Raw genomic sequence first — 17390 nt, 5'->3', positions numbered from 1 at the left:
GACCATAGGCATTAGTCGTTCGCACAATATCCCTTCAACGATCTTGTAGGCAATAGGGAGTAGACTTATGCCCCTATAGTTACAGCATTCAGTCTTATCTCCCTTCTTGTGGACGGGTCACACCAGATGGCGCTAACGAGCTGATGAATACACCTTATCAGCGTGTCGCCTCCGGGTTTGAACAGCTCGGCTGGTAAGCCATCGGCTCCTGCTGCCTTATTACTCTTAAGCCGATTTATTGCTGTTCCAGCAAAATGTTTGCCACCAAACATGCAGTTAAATTATAAGTACAAGTAATCTGGAAATGCATCCAATTATACATTTTCACTCATGATTTTTATAAGAGCGTGATTACTGAAAGATGTACACCATAACACTGCATTTTAACTAACCCTTTGGCACTGCATTTTAACTGACCATTAGCACTGCATTTTAACTGCAAATGGATGTGATTCTTTGGATTGCATCCAAAAGCAGTTAAAATGTGAGGAATGGAGTGCCTTTTCCATGACTCCGTTTGAACTGCATCAAACCATGCCGTGATAGAAGTAGTCTACATTGCACTGCGTCCAATTTATTTTGAAGGGGTCTTTACATCATCTTGGCTGGGCGGTATACATTAAATACCATCTTCTGGGATTGGGACTGTAAACAACTTACCTCCTGCATTATCAGTAAACTGAAAACAATGGGTTATTTTCGGTAGGCTTACAATGACTTGAAAGCCTATAAATTGAAACTTTCATATACGGACAGATCAATTGCATTTAGTGTTTTTTCAGAATTTTGTGGATAAATTTGGTTAAAATATTATGAGATCCTAAGCTAAAATATTGGGGGAAGTACCGGAAGTTGTGGACCGGTATTGCCCATCTTCGAACTGAATTTCGGACCGAATCGGTCGATCAGTTCGAGAGTTGGAGAACACCAACCTCTACACACGGAGTCATACTTCCCAACAAGTATGGACTAGCCCCTGAGAAAACTTTTACCGTCGTAATTGAGGCAGCAAATTCAAGTTGCTTCAACAAAAATCAAAGTGATTCGAGAGTAGGTCTTAAAGTGAAATTATCCGAAATTTTGTATGGGAGGCACCCGAAGAAATAGACCGATTGAGTCCATATTAGAACTTAATCTTAGCCCTGTACAAATTTAACGATGTGCAAAGTATGGACCAAATCGGTTACGCCCTTCAAAAGTTATCGTGCGATCAAATTTTTCGAACATTTTTTGAACTTTTGTGGGGTCGGTACCTGAAGGTGCTGTCCGATATGGCTTATCTTCAAACTTATACTAAGTTTGGACAAAATATTACGAAGGCCATCTTTTGAACCTAGTCTGCTGATCCGTTCGAGAGTTATCTTGAGTTCCAACCACTATACACGGTGTCATAGGGGTTTTTTTCACTTTTTAGGATATTTGCTCAGGAAGTATGGACTTGCCGCAGATGAGGGGCAGTGAATACAAGTTGTTACAACAAAAATTAAAGCGATTCGAGAGCAGGTCCTAAACTGAACTTTTCCGAACTTTTGTGTGGGAGGTACCCGAAGTAGACCGATTGAGTCCATATTGGAACCATATCTAATTCTGGTAGAAATTTCACGATGTGTAAAGTATGAGCAAACAAATTTTTCGAACTTTTGTGGGGGAGGTACCGGAAGGAGTGGACCGACATAACCCATCTTCGAACTTAAACTAAGTTTGGACAAAATACTACGAAATCCAATTCCATTTTGAACCGAATCGGTTGATCCGTTCAAGAGTTATCGTGCGCTCCAGCCAGCCAGACAGCCAAATTGTCTGAAACACATTTCGTCCAAACATACTTGGGGTCTAAAACCATTATTTCGATGATGCATATTTTGTCCGTATAAAAGTGTATATACCCTCGTTAGCATAAATACTGAGGGTATAAAAAGCGTTTGTCGTGGAAGTCTTACAAATTGAACCGAAAAAATCTGTCATTAAAGGAACGCATTGCATTTCAGAAGTTCGATGACAGAGAAGCCTCACCCACAGCCGATATGTTTGATGAGCTACCTACTAACAGCGAAACTAGTCACATAAATTGGTAGTTGTGTGGGTTTGAATCGTCGGCTTTCCGTTTTCACTTGCAATACAATTTCCGGTCATTAAGCTCAACTTCAAGGAGGAAATCAATAAAAAGTAAAGGACCTCTCCGAACAGTATGTTAAGAATCCCAAAGGACAGATCCGGCGTGAGTCGAACTTCCGCGTTATATCGTGATGAAGTTTTTGCTAGAGACCCTGTAAGACATCAGGAATTAGCGTTATATCTTTGTTCACTGTTGTTTTAGCTTATTTTTGAGATGGCATGTCTTCAGTCAAATCGAATGAGGATTATTTTCGTAGCGCACTTCGACCTTCAAACTCGCTTCCTTCAATGTCTTTTCGTCCTCTCTTTTAAGAGCCGCTATAAAAGTACCACAAGATGACGTTTTTAGCTTGGAAATGTTCTGCAAAAATGTCGCGACAAAATCGATTAGTTGTCAATGAGAGCCATACCTCAAATTTTCGACATTTTTGCAGAACATTTCGAAGCCGAAAAACATCATCTTGTGGTACTTTTATAGCGGCTCTTAAAATAAAGGACGAAAAGGACATTGAAGGAAGCGAGTTGGAAGGTCGAAGTGCTCTATGAAAATAATCCTTATTCGATTTGACTGAAGACATGTCATCTCAAAAATAAGCTAAAACAACAGTGAACAAAAATATAACGCTAATTCCTGATGCCTTACAGGGTCTCTAGCAAAAACTTCATCACGCCATAACGCGGAAGTTCGACTCACGGCGGATCTGTCCTTTGGGATTCCTAATATACTGACCAAGGGCATTCATCTCATAATTTTGGAAACTATCTCAGAATATTGACTAAAAATAAGTTTGCCAAATGATATTAAAATGGGTTCAGATTTGGATATAGCTCCAATATTTATATATTCGCCCGATTTGAGGTATTTGACTCACAAAACACGATGTTTGTCTAATTTTTATGGAATTAGAAAAAAAAAATCTGGTGACGTAGTGGATGGAAGATACCAAGCAACGGTCCTGACCGGTTTTAACATGGCAAAGCCCAGGATTTATCTTGGTCCCTCTTTCATCCCAAGTGGACACTGACCTCCCCGTGGTGTCACCTGGGGAACTGCCTTTAACACCCGTTAAAGGTAGTGAGCTAACATGTGCCGCGCGTTCACCCATAAGAACGTTAAAAGCTTGGGTTTGGGCGTCGGGTTAGTAACCCTCCCCTAGAAAAAACAGCCTACTATGAAAAAACGAAAGAAAAGAAAAACAAACCCTTCTAAAGTTGACGAACCCCGCAAACGTTTTAAGGACCATGATCTGCGAATCTGCACCTGGAATGTTCGCACTTTTTATGGAGAAGGTGCAGTCTTCGCATTGGCAGACGTACTTGAAAAGTACAAGGCCGATATTACTGCCATATAGGAAATACGATGGATTGGGAAAGGCGTCACAACAACACCTAAAGGTGACGCACTGTATTATAGCTGCCATGACATGGTTGCGGATTCGTAGTTAGTCGGAGACTAAAACATCTTGTACCCAGCTTCACCCCAGTGATTGAAAGACTTGCTGCAATTCGAATAAAAGCAAAATTCTTCAACATTAGCTTTATTTGCGCTCATGCTCCCACTGAAGAAAAGGACGAACAGACCAAAGATATATTTTACGAGCGATTAGAAGAAACATATGACCGTTGCCCTGCCCATGACATTAAAATCATTCTAGGCGATTTTAATGCCAAAATTGGAAAGGAGAATATCTTTGGCCCAACAGTCGGGAAATTCAGTCTCCACAGTGAAACATCTGACAATGGTATGAAGCTGATAGACTTTGCAGCTGCAAAAAACATGGTAGTTAGCATTACCAGATTTAATCATCTCGATATTCATAAAGGCACCTGGCTGTCTCCAGATCAGAAAACGAGAAATCAAATTGATCATGTTGTGATAGATGGAAGACATTCATCGAGAGTGTTGGATGTACGCACCCGCTTAAACATAGCAAGCAAAGATGTGCGTGAAGATAAAATCGATTTTGACTAGCGGAGACAAAAACCACATTGGTGGTGGTATAACAGTATAACAGTTGTATAGCAGATTCGTACGAAGGTAAAAACGATTTTGAAAAACGATTTTCAAGAATATATGTATGTTTTAGAATATTGCTCGGTATATAAAAAAAGATGAATGCATGCATAGCACTAAGTATTTCATTGTGGAAATTTTGAGAAAATCGGAAATTTTTGAAAAAAAAAATATTATTACACAAGAAAGTTAAACAAATCGACCGATGATGAAAAGCCTCCATATATGGGATGGACCTATTGAGGGGCCTCCTAGGCGAAATCTGTGGGGGGTAGAACATTTTGGCGTATGCAGGTAACTAGAGCATTGGCTTGGCTATCAGAATATGCTGATATCCAATGGATTCATTGTAGAAAGTTAAACAAAATCGACCGATTACGAAATGCCTTCATATATGGGATGGACCCATTGAGGGGCGTCCTAGGCGAAATCTGTGGGGGGTAGGAATATTTGGCGTATGCAGCTATTTAGAGGATTGGGTCGGCTACTAGAAAGTGCTGATAGCTAATCATTTGATTGTAGAAAGTTAAACAAAATCGACCGATTACGAAATGCCTTCATATATGGGATGGACCCATTGAGGGGCCTCCTAGGCGAAATCTGTGGGGGGTAGGAATATTTGGCGTATGCAGCTATTTAGAGGATTGGGTCGGCTACTAGAAAGTGCTGATAGCTAATCATTTGATTGTAGAAAGTTAAACAAAATCGACCGATTACGAAATGCCTTCATATATGGGATGGACCCATTGAGGGGCCTCCTAGGCGAAATCTGTGGGGGGTAGGAATATTTGGCGTATGCAGCTATTTAGAGGATTGGGTCGGCTACTAGAAAGTGCTGATAGCTAATCATTTGATTGTAGAAAGTTAAACAAAATCGACCGATTATGAAAGTCCTTCATATATGGGATGGACCCATTGAGGGGCCTCCTAGGCGAAATCTGTGGGGGGTAGGAATATTTGGCGTATGCAGCTATTTAGAGGATTGGGTCGGCTACTAGAAAGTGCTGATAGCTAATCATTTGATTGTAGAAAGTTAAACAAAATCGACCGATTATGAAAGTCCTTCATATATGGGAAGGACCCATTGAGGGGCGTCCTAGGCGAAATCTGTGGGGGGTAGGAATATTTGGCGTATGCAGCTATTTAGAGCATTAGGTTGGCTACCAGAAAGTGCTGATAACTAATCATTTGATTGTAGAAAGTTAAACAAAATCGACCGATTATGAAAGTCCTTCATATATGGGATGGACCCATTGAGGGGCGTCCTAGGCGAAATCTGTGGGGGGTAGGAATATTTGGCGTATGCAGCTATTTAGAGGATTGGGTCGGCTACTAGAAAGTGCTGATAGCTAATCATTTGATTGTAGAAAGTTAAACAAAATCGACCGATTATGAAAGTCCTTCATATATGGGATGGACCCATTGAGGGGCCTCCTAGGCGAAATCTGTGGGGGGTAGGAATATTTGGCGTATGCAGCTATTTAGAGGATTGGGTCGTCTACTAGAAAGTGCTGATAGCTAATCATTTGATTGTAGAAAGTTAAACAAAATCGACCGATTACGAAATGCCTTCATATATGGGATGGACCCATTGAGGGGCGTCCTAGGCGAAATCTGTGGGGGGTAGGAATATTTGGCGTATGCAGCTATTTAGAGGATTGGGTCGGCTACTAGAAAGTGCTGATAGCTAATCATTTGATTGTAGAAAGTTAAACAAAATCGACCGATTACGAAATGCCTTCATATATGGGATGGACCCATTGAGGGGCCTCCTAGGCGAAATCTGTGGGGGGTAGGAATATTTGGCGTATGCAGCTATTTAGAGGATTGGGTTGGCTACTAGAAAGTGCTGATAGCTAATCATTTGATTGTAGAAAGTTAAACAAAATCGACCGATTATGAAAGTCCTTCATATATGGGATGGACCCATTGAGGGGCCTCCTAGGCGAAATCTGTGGGGGGTAGGAATATTTGGCGTATGCAGCTATTTAGAGGATTGGGTCGGCTACTAGAAAGTGCTGATAGCTAATCATTTGATTGTAGAAAGTTAAACAAAATCGACCGATTATGAAAGTCCTTCATATATGGGATGGACCCATTGAGGGGCCTCCTAGGCGAAATCTGTGGGGGGTAGGAATATTTGGCGTATGCAGCTATTTAGAGCATTAGGTTGGCTACCAGAAAGTGCTGATAACTAATCATTTGATTGTAGAAAGTTAAACAAAATCGACCGATTACGAAATGCCTTCATATATGGGATGGACCCATTGAGGGGCGTCCTAGGCGAAATCTGTGGGGGGTAGGAATATTTGGCGTATGCAGCTATTTAGAGGATTGGGTCGGCTACTAGAAAGTGCTGATAGCTAATCATTTGATTGTAGAAAGTTAAACAAAATCGACCGATTATGAAAGTCCTTCATATATGGGATGGACCCATTGAGGGGCCTCCTAGGCGAAATCTGTGGGGGGTAGGAATATTTGGCGTATGCAGCTATTTAGAGGATTGGGTCGTCTACTAGAAAGTGCTGATAGCTAATCATTTGATTGTAGAAAGTTAAACAAAATCGACCGATTACCAAATGCCTTCATATATGGGATGGACCCATTGAGGGGCGTCCTAGGCGAAATCTGTGGGGGGTAGGAATATTTGGCGTATGCAGCTATTTAGAGGATTGGGTTGGCTACTAGAAAGTGCTGATAGCTAATCATTTGATTGTAGAAAGTTAAACAAAATCGACCGATTATGAAAGTCCTTCATATATGGGATGGACCCATTGAGGGGCCTCCTAGGCGAAATCTGTGGGGGGTAGGAATATTTGGCGTATGCAGCTATTTAGAGGATTGGGTCGGCTACTAGAAAGTGCTGATAGCTAATCATTTGATTGTAGAAAGTTAAACAAAATCGACCGATTATGAAAGTCCTTCATATATGGGATGGACCCATTGAGGGGCCTCCTAGGCGAAATCTGTGGGGGGTAGGAATATTTGGCGTATGCAGCTATTTAGAGCATTAGGTTGGCTACCAGAAAGTGCTGATAACTAATCATTTGATTGTAGAAAGTTAAACAAAATCGACCGATTACGAAATGCCTTCATATATGGGATGGACCCATTGAGGGGCGTCCTAGGCGAAATCTGTGGGGGGTAGGAATATTTGGCGTATGCAGCTATTTAGAGGATTGGGTCGGCTACTAGAAAGTGCTGATAGCTAATCATTTGATTGTAGAAAGTTAAACAAAATCGACCGATTATGAAAGTCCTTTATATATGGGATGGACCCATTGAGGGGCCTCCTAGGCGAAATCTGTGGGGGGTAGGAATATTTGGCGTATGCAGCTATTTAGAGGATTGGGTCGTCTACTAGAAAGTGCTGATAGCTAATCATTTGATTGTAGAAAGTTAAACAAAATCGACCGATTACGAAATGCCTTCATATATGGGATGGACCCATTGAGGGGCGTCCTAGGCGAAATCTGTGGGGGGTAGGAATATTTGGCGTATGCAGCTATTTAGAGGATTGGGTCGGCTACTAGAAAGTGCTGATAGCTAATCATTTGATTGTAGAAAGTTAAACAAAATCGACCGATTACGAAATGCCTTCATATATGGGATGGACCCATTGAGGGGCCTCCTAGGCGAAATCTGTGGGGGGTAGGAATATTTGGCGTATGCAGCTATTTAGAGCATTAGGTTGGCTACCAGAAAGTGTTGATAACTAATCATTTGATTGTAGAAAGTTAAACAAAATCGACCGATTACGAAATGCCTTCATATATGGGATGGACCCATTGAGGGGCCTCCTAGGCGAAATCTGTGGGGGGTAGGAATATTTGGCGTATGCAGCTATTTAGAGGATTGGGTTGGCTACTAGAAAGTGCTGATAGCTAATCATTTGATTGTAGAAAGTTAAACAAAATCGACCGATTATGAAAGTCCTTCATATATGGGATGGACCCATTGAGGGGCCTCCTAGGCGAAATCTGTGGGGGGTAGGAATATTTGGCGTATGCAGCTATTTAGAGCATTAGGTTGGCTACCAGAAAGTGTTGATAACTAATCATTTGATTGTAGAAAGTTAAACAAAATCGACCGATTACGAAATGCCTTCATATATGGGATGGACCCATTGAGGGGCCTCCTAGGCGAAATCTGTGGGGGGTAGGAATATTTGGCGTATGCAGCTATTTAGAGGATTGGGTTGGCTACTAGAAAGTGCTGATAGCTAATCATTTGATTGTAGAAAGTTAAACAAAATCGACCGATTATGAAAGTCCTTCATATATGGGATGGACCCATTGAGGGGCCTCCTAGGCGAAATCTGTGGGGGGTAGGAATATTTGGCGTATGCAGCTATTTAGAGGATTGGGTCGGCTACTAGAAAGTGCTGATAGCTAATCATTTGATTGTAGAAAGTTAAACAAAATCGACCGATTATGAAAGTCCTTCATATATGGGATGGACCCATTGAGGGACCTCCTAGGCGAAATCTGTGGGGGTAAGAATATTTGGCGTATGCAGCTATTTAGAGCATTAGGTTGGCTACCAGAAAGTGCTGATAACTAATCATTTGATTGTAGAAAGTTAAACAAAATCGACCGATTACGAAATGCCTTCATATATGGGATGGACCCATTGAGGGGCCTCCTAGGCGAAATCTGTGGGGGGTAGGAATATTTGGCGTATGCAGCTATTTAGAGCATTAGGTTGGCTACCAGAAAGTGCTGATAACTAATCATTTGATTGTAGAAAGTTAAACAAAATCGACCGATTACGAAATGCCTTCATATATGGGATGGACCCATTGAGGGGCGTCCTAGGCGAAATCTGTGGGGGGTAGGAATATTTGGCGTATGCAGCTATTTAGAGGATTGGGTCGGCTACTAGAAAGTGCTGATAGCTAATCATTTGATTGTAGAAAGTTAAACAAAATCGACCGATTATGAAAGTCCTTCATATATGGGATGGACCCTTTGAGGGGCCTCCTAGGCGAAATCTGTGGGGGGTAGGAATATTTGGCGTATGCAGCTATTTAGAGGATTGGGTCGTCTACTAGAAAGTGCTGATAGCTAATCATTTGATTGTAGAAAGTTAAACAAAATCGACCGATTATGAAAGTCCTTCATATATGGGATGGACCCATTGAGGGGCCTCCTAGGCGAAATCTGTGGGGGGTAGGAATATTTGGCGTATGCAGCTATTTAGAGGATTGGGTCGGCTACTAGAAAGTGCTGATAGCTAATCATTTGATTGTAGAAAGTTAAACAAAATCGACCGATTATGAAAGTCCATCATATATGGGATGGACCCATTGAGGGGCGTCCTAGGCGAAATCTGTGGGGGGTAGGAATATTTGGCGTATGCAGCTATTTAGAGGATTGGGTCGGCTACTAGAAAGTGCTGATAGCTAATCATTTGATTGTAGAAAGTTAAACAAAATCGACCGATTATGAAAGTCCTTCATATATGGGATGGACCCATTGAGGGGCGTCCTAGGCGAAATCTGTGGGGGGTAGGAATATTTGGCGTATGCAGCTATTTAGAGCATTAGGTTGGCTACCAGAAAGTGCTGATAACTAATCATTTGATTGTAGAAAGTTAAACAAAATCGACCGATTACGAAATGCCTTCATATATGGGATGGACCCATTGAGGGGCCTCCTAGGCGAAATCTGTGGGGGGTAGGAATATTTGGCGTATGCAGCTATTTAGAGGATTGGGTCGGCTGCTAGAAAGTGCTGATAGCTAATCATTTGATTGTAGAAAGTTAAACAAAATCGACCGATTATGAAAGTCCTTCATATATGGGATGGACCCATTGAGGGACCTCCTAGGCGAAATCTGTGGGGGGTAGGAATATTTGGCGTATGCAGCTATTTAGAGGATTGGGTCGGCTACTAGAAAGTGCTGATAGCTAATCATTTGATTGTAGAAAGTTAAACAAAATCGACCGATTATGAAAGTCCTTCATATATGGGATGGACCCATTGAGGGGCCTCCTAGGCGAAATCTGTGGGGGGTAGGAATATTTGGCGTATGCAGCTATTTAGAGCATTAGGTTGGCTACCAGAAAGTGCTGATAACTAATCATTTGATTGTAGAAAGTTAAACAAAATCGACCGATTACGAAATGCCTTCATATATGGGATGGACCCATTGAGGGGCCTCCTAGGCGAAATCTGTGGGGGGGTAGGAATATTTGGCGTATGCAGCTATTTAGAGGATTGGGTTGGCTACTAGAAAGTGCTGATAGCTAATCATTTGATTGTAGAAAGTTAAACAAAATCGACCGATTATGAAAGTCCTTCATATATGGGATGGACCCATTGAGGGGCCTCCTAGGCGAAATCTGTGGGGGGTAGGAATATTTGGCGTATGCAGCTATTTAGAGGATTGGGTCGGTCGATTTTGTTTAACTTTCTACAATCAAATGATTAGTTATCAGCACTTTCTGGTAGCCAACCTAATGCTCTAAATAGCTGCATACGCCAAATATTCCTACCCCCCACAGATTTCGCCTAGGAGGCCCCTCAATGGGTCCATCCCATATATGAAGGCATTTCGTAATCGGTCGATTTTGTTTAACTTTCTACAATCAAATGATTAGTTATCAGCACTTTCTGGTAGCCAACCTAATGCTCTAAATAGCTGCATACGCCAAATATTCCTACCCCCCACAGATTTCGCCTAGGAGGCCCCTCAATGGGTCCATCCCATATATGAAGGACTTTCATAATCGGTCGATTTTGTTTAACATTCTACAATCAAATGATTAGCTATCAGCACTTTCTAGTAGCCGACCCAATCCTCTAAATAGCTGCATACGCCAAATATTCCTACCCCCCACAGATTTCGCCTAGGAGGCCCCTCAATGGGTCCATCCCATATATGAAGGACTTTCATAATCGGTCGATTTTGTTTAACTTTCTACAATCAAATGATTAGCTATCAGCACTTTCTAGTAGCCGACCCAATCCTCTAAATAGCTGCATACGCCAAATATTCCTACCCCCCACAGATTTCGCCTAGGAGGCCCCTCAATGGGTCCATCCCATATATGAAGGCATTTCGTAATCGGTCGATTTTGTTTAACTTTCTATAATCAAATGATTAGCTATCAGCACTTTCTAGCAGCCGACCCAATCCTCTAAATAGCTGCATACGCCAAATATTCCTACCCCCCACAGATTTCGCCTAGGAGGCCCCTCAATGGGTCCATCCCATATATGAAGGACTTTCATAATCGGTCGATTTTGTTTAACTTTCTACAATCAAATGATTAGCTATCAGCACTTTCTAGTAGCCGACCCAATCCTCTAAATAGCTGCATACGCCAAATATTCCTACCCCCCACAGATTTCGCCTAGGAGGCCCCTCAATGGGTCCATCCCATATATGAAGGACTTTCATAATCGGTCGATTTTGTTTAACTTTCTACAATCAAATGATTAGCTATCAGCACTTTCTAGTAGCCGACCCAATCCTCTAAATAGCTGCATACGCCAAATATTCCTACCCCCCACAGATTTCGCCTAGGAGGCCCCTCAATGGGTCCATCCCATATATGAAGGCATTTCGTAATCGGTCGATTTTGTTTAACTTTCTACAATCAAATGATTAGTTATCAGCACTTTCTGGTAGCCAACCTAATGCTCTAAATAGCTGCATACGCCAAATATTCCTACCCCCCACAGATTTCGCCTAGGAGGCCCCTCAATGGGTCCATCCCATATATGAAGGACTTTCATAATCGGTCGATTTTGTTTAACTTTCTACAATCAAATGATTAGCTATCAGCACTTTCTAGTAGCCGACCCAATCCTCTAAATAGCTGCATACGCCAAATATTCCTACCCCCCACAGATTTCGCCTAGGACGCCCCTCAATGGGTCCATCCCATATATGAAGGACTTTCATAATCGGTCGATTTTGTTTAACTTTCTACAATCAAATGTTAGCTATCAGCACTTTCTAGTAGCCGACCCAATCCTCTAAATAGCTGCATACGCCAAATATTCCTACCCCCCACAGATTTCGCCTAGGAGGCCCCTCAATGGGTCCATCCCATATATGAAGGACTTTCATAATCGGTCGATTTTGTTTAACTTTCTACAATCAAATGATTAGCTATCAGCACTTTCTAGTAGCCGACCCAATCCTCTAAATAGCTGCATACGCCAAATATTCCTACCCCCCCACAGATTTCGCCTAGGAGGCCCCTCAATGGGTCCATCCCATATATGAAGGACTTTCATAATCGGTCGATTTTGTTTAACTTTCTACAATCAAATGATTAGCTATCAGCACTTTCTAGTAGCCAACCCAATCCTCTAAATAGCTGCATACGCCAAATATTCCTACCCCCCACAGATTTCTCCTAGGAGGCCCCTCAATGGGTCCATCCCATATATGAAGGCATTTCGTAATCGGTCGATTTTGTTTAACTTTCTACAATCAAATGATTAGTTATCAGCACTTTCTGGTAGCCAACCTAATGCTCTAAATAGCTGCATACGCCAAATATTCCTACCCCCCACAGATTTCGCCTAGGACGCCCCTCAATGGGTCCATCCCATATATGAAGGACTTTCATAATCGGTCGATTTTGTTTAACTTTCTACAATCAAATGATTAGCTATCAGCACTTTCTAGTAGCCGACCCAATCCTCTAAATAGCTGCATACGCCAAATATTCCTACCCCCCACAGATTTCGCCTAGGACGCCCCTCAATGGGTCCATCCCATATATGAAGGACTTTCATAATCGGTCGATTTTGTTTAACTTTCTACAATCAAATGATTAGCTATCAGCACTTTCTAGTAGCCGACCCAATCCTCTAAATAGCTGCATACGCCAAATATTCCTACCCCCCACAGATTTCGCCTAGGAGGCCCCTCAATGGGTCCATCCCATATATGAAGGACTTTCATAATCGGTCGATTTTGTTTAACTTTCTACAATCAAATGATTAGCTATCAGCACTTTCTAGTAGCCGACCCAATCCTCTAAATAGCTGCATACGCCAAATATTCCTACCCCCCACAGATTTCGCCTAGGAGGCCCCTCAATGGGTCCATCCCATATATGAAGGACTTTCATAATCGGTCGATTTTGTTTAACTTTCTACAATCAAATGATTAGCTATCAGCACTTTCTAGTAGCCAACCCAATCCTCTAAATAGCTGCATACGCCAAATATTCCTACCCCCCACAGATTTCGCCTAGGAGGCCCCTCAATGGGTCCATCCCATATATGAAGGACTTTCATAATCGGTCGATTTTGTTTAACTTTCTACAATCAAATGATTAGCTATCAGCACTTTCTAGTAGCCAACCCAATCCTCTAAATAGCTGCATACGCCAAATATTCCTACCCCCCACAGATTTCGCCTAGGAGGCCCCTCAATGGGTCCATCCCATATATGAAGGACTTTCATAATCGGTCGATTTTGTTTAACTTTCTACAATCAAATGATTAGCTATCAGCACTTTCTAGTAGCCAACCCAATCCTCTAAATAGCTGCATACGCCAAATATTCCTACCCCCCACAGATTTCGCCTAGGAGCCCCTCAATGGGTCCATCCCATATATGAAGGACTTTCATAATCGGTCGATTTTGTTTAACTTTCTACAATCAAATGATTAGCTATCAGCACTTTCTAGTAGCCGACCCAATCCTCTAAATAGCTGCATACGCCAAATATTCCTACCCCCCACAGATTTCGCCTAGGAGGCCCCTCAATGGGTCCATCCCATATATGAAGGACTTTCATAATCGGTCGATTTTGTTTAACTTTCTACAATCAAATGATTAGCTATCAGCACTTTCTAGTAGCCGACCCAATCCTCTAAATAGCTGCATACGCCAAATATTCCTACCCCCCACAGATTTCGCCTAGGAGGCCCCTCAATGGGTCCATCCCATATATGAAGGACTTTCATAATCGGTCGATTTTGTTTAACTTTCTACAATCAAATGATTAGCTATCAGCACTTTCTAGTAGCCAACCCAATCCTCTAAATAGCTGCATACGCCAAATATTCCTACCCCCCACAGATTTCGCCTAGGAGGCCCCTCAATGGGTCCATCCCATATATGAAGGACTTTCATAATCGGTCGATTTTGTTTAACTTTCTACAATCAAATGATTAGCTATCAGCACTTTCTAGTAGCCAACCCAATCCTCTAAATAGCTGCATACGCCAAATATTCCTACCCCCCACAGATTTCGCCTAGGAGGCCCCTCAATGGGTCCATCCCATATATGAAGGACTTTCATAATCGGTCGATTTTGTTTAACTTTCTACAATCAAATGATTAGCTATCAGCACTTTCTAGTAGCCAACCCAATCCTCTAAATAGCTGCATACGCCAAATATTCCTACCCCCCACAGATTTCGCCTAGGAGGCCCCTCAATGGGTCCATCCCATATATGAAGGACTTTCATAATCGGTCGATTTTGTTTAACTTTCTACAATCAAATGATTAGCTATCAGCACTTTCTAGTAGCCAACCCAATCCTCTAAATAGCTGCATACGCCAAATATTCCTACCCCCCACAGATTTCGCCTAGGAGGCCCCTCAATGGGTCCATCCCATATATGAAGGACTTTCATAATCGGTCGATTTTGTTTAACTTTCTACAATCAAATGATTAGCTATCAGCACTTTCTAGTAGCCAACCCAATCCTCTAAATAGCTGCATACGCCAAATATTCCTACCCCCCACAGATTTCGCCTAGGAGGCCCCTCAATGGGTCCATCCCATATATGAAGGACTTTCATAATCGGTCGATTTTGTTTAACTTTCTACAATCAAATGATTAGCTATCAGCACTTTCTAGTAGCCAACCCAATCCTCTAAATAGCTGCATACGCCAAATATTCCTACCCCCCACAGATTTCGCCTAGGAGGTCCCTCAATGGGTCCATCCCATATATGAAGGACTTTCATAATCGGTCGATTTTGTTTAACTTTCTACAATCAAATGATTAGCTATCAGCACTTTCTAGTAGCCAACCCAATCCTCTAAATAGCTGCATACGCCAAATATTCCTACCCCCCACAGATTTCGCCTAGGAGGCCCCTCAATGGGTCCATCCCATATATGAAGGACTTTCATAATCGGTCGATTTTGTTTAGCTTTCTACAATCAAATGATTAGCTATCAGCACTTTCTAGTAGCCAACCCAATCCTCTAAATAGCTGCATACGCCAAATATTCCTACCCCCCACAGATTTCGCCTAGGAGGCCCCTCAATGGGTCCATCCCATATATGAAGGACTTTCATAATCGGTCGATTTTGTTTAACTTTCTACAATCAAATGATTAGCTATCAGCACTTTCTAGTAGCCAACCCAATCCTCTAAATAGCTGCATACGCCAAATATTCCTACCCCCCACAGATTTCGCCTAGGAGGCCCCTCAATGGGTCCATCCCATATATGAAGGACTTTCATAATCGGTCGATTTTGTTTAACTTTCTACAATCAAATGATTAGCTATCAGCACTTTCTAGTAGCCAACCCAATCCTCTAAATAGCTGCATACGCCAAATATTCCTACCCCCCACAGATTTCGCCTAGGAGGCCCCTCAATGGGTCCATCCCATATATGAAGGCATTTCGTAATCGGTCGATTTTGTTTAACTTTCTACAATCAAATGATTAGTTATCAGCACTTTCTGGTAGCCAACCTAATGCTCTAAATAGCTGCATACGCCAAATATTCCTACCCCCCACAGATTTCGCCTAGGACGCCCCTCAATGGGTCCATCCCATATATGAAGGACTTTCATAATCGGTCGATTTTGTTTAACTTTCTACAATCAAATGATTAGCTATCAGCACTTTCTAGTAGCCGACCCAATCCTCTAAATAGCTGCATACGCCAAATATTCCTACCCCCCACAGATTTCGCCTAGGACGCCCCTCAATGGGTCCATCCCATATATGAAGGACTTTCATAATCGGTCGATTTTGTTTAACTTTCTACAATCAAATGATTAGCTATCAGCACTTTCTAGTAGCCGACCCAATCCTCTAAATAGCTGCATACGCCAAATATTCCTACCCCCCACAGATTTCGCCTAGGAGGCCCCTCAATGGGTCCATCCCATATATGAAGGCATTTCGTAATCGGTCGATTTTGTTTAACTTTCTACAATCAAATGATTAGTTATCAGCACTTTCTGGTAGCCAACCTAATGCTCTAAATAGCTGCATACGCCAAATATTCCTACCCCCCACAGATTTCGCCTAGGACGCCCCTCAATGGGTCCATCCCATATATGAAGGACTTTCATAATCGGTCGATTTTGTTTAACTTTCTACAATCAAATGATTAGCTATCAGCACTTTCTAGTAGCCGACCCAATCCTCTAAATAGCTGCATACGCCAAATATTCCTACCCCCCACAGATTTCGCCTAGGACGCCCCTCAATGGGTCCATCCCATATATGAAGGCATTTCGTAATCGGTCGATTTTGTTTAACTTTCTACAATGAATCCATTGGATATCAGCATATTCTGATAGCCAAGCCAATGCTCTAGTTACCTGCATACGCCAAAATGTTCTACCCCCCACAGATTTCGCCTAGGAGGCCCCTCAATAGGTCCATCCCATATATGGAGGCTTTTCATCATCGGTCGATTTGTTTAACTTTCTTGTGTAATAATATTTTTTTTTTCAAAAATTTCCGATTTTCTCAAAATTTCCACAATGAAATACTTAGTGCTATGCATGCATTCATCTTTTTTTATATACCGAGCAATATTCTAAAACATACATACACTGCCGCTCACTTGAATAGAACCCCCCTGCAAAATTTTTTTCAACGTCAATTTTTTCCGAATTATACAAGATATGGAGTTTTTACTTTTTATTATATTTTACTACATGTGTTTGGAGTAAACTTAGTCATTCATTTGTATTCAAATTTAATTTGTATACGAATTATGCAAGGAAAACAAAATAAAGTCAAAAATTTAACTAAAAAATTTGCCTCATTTGAATAGAACCCCCCTTTAAAACTTGGGAATACAGAAAGATTGTATTGGAATATTGATGCATATTCACTTTATATTGAAAACGAAGTACTTTCAGTAATATTCATTAAAAGTATATCCCTCCTGATTAAGGATACAACCGTATATCCTGCTTTGGCAAGGATTCTTTAAATAATCAGGTGTTATGGCCAACAAACCTTGCTTTTTTCATTCAACAAGTTTATTTTTGGAAGCGTGCTGTCTCCTTTAG

The 17390-nt window shown here is 41.7% G+C and overlaps 1 protein-coding gene across 8 annotated transcripts in view; it reads right to left on the bottom strand.

Annotated features, from left to right (window-relative positions):
* blot (solute carrier family member bloated tubules) overlaps nucleotides 1-17390 on the bottom strand; it is a 273169-nt gene that overhangs the window by 153589 nt on the left and 102190 nt on the right. Inside the window, exon 2 of one of the 8 annotated variants that reach the window (XM_073986029.1) lies at nucleotides 3910-3946. The exons of 6 other annotated variants lie outside the window; for them this stretch is intronic. The gene's annotated coding sequence lies outside the window, so the exon portion shown is untranslated. Of the gene's footprint in view, nucleotides 1-3909; nucleotides 4036-17390 lie in introns of all 8 variants that reach the window. One more of the 8 variants, XM_073986033.1, reaches the window with a different exon arrangement.

Source organism: Musca autumnalis, unplaced genomic scaffold, assembly GCF_047663935.1.
Source record: "Musca autumnalis isolate F117 unplaced genomic scaffold, ASM4766393v1 scaffold_4, whole genome shotgun sequence".
NCBI classification, from domain to species: Eukaryota; Metazoa; Arthropoda; class Insecta; order Diptera; family Muscidae; genus Musca; species Musca autumnalis.
Note: the sequence above shows the minus strand (reverse complement) of the source record. Positions and strands in the feature narration are given on the sequence as shown.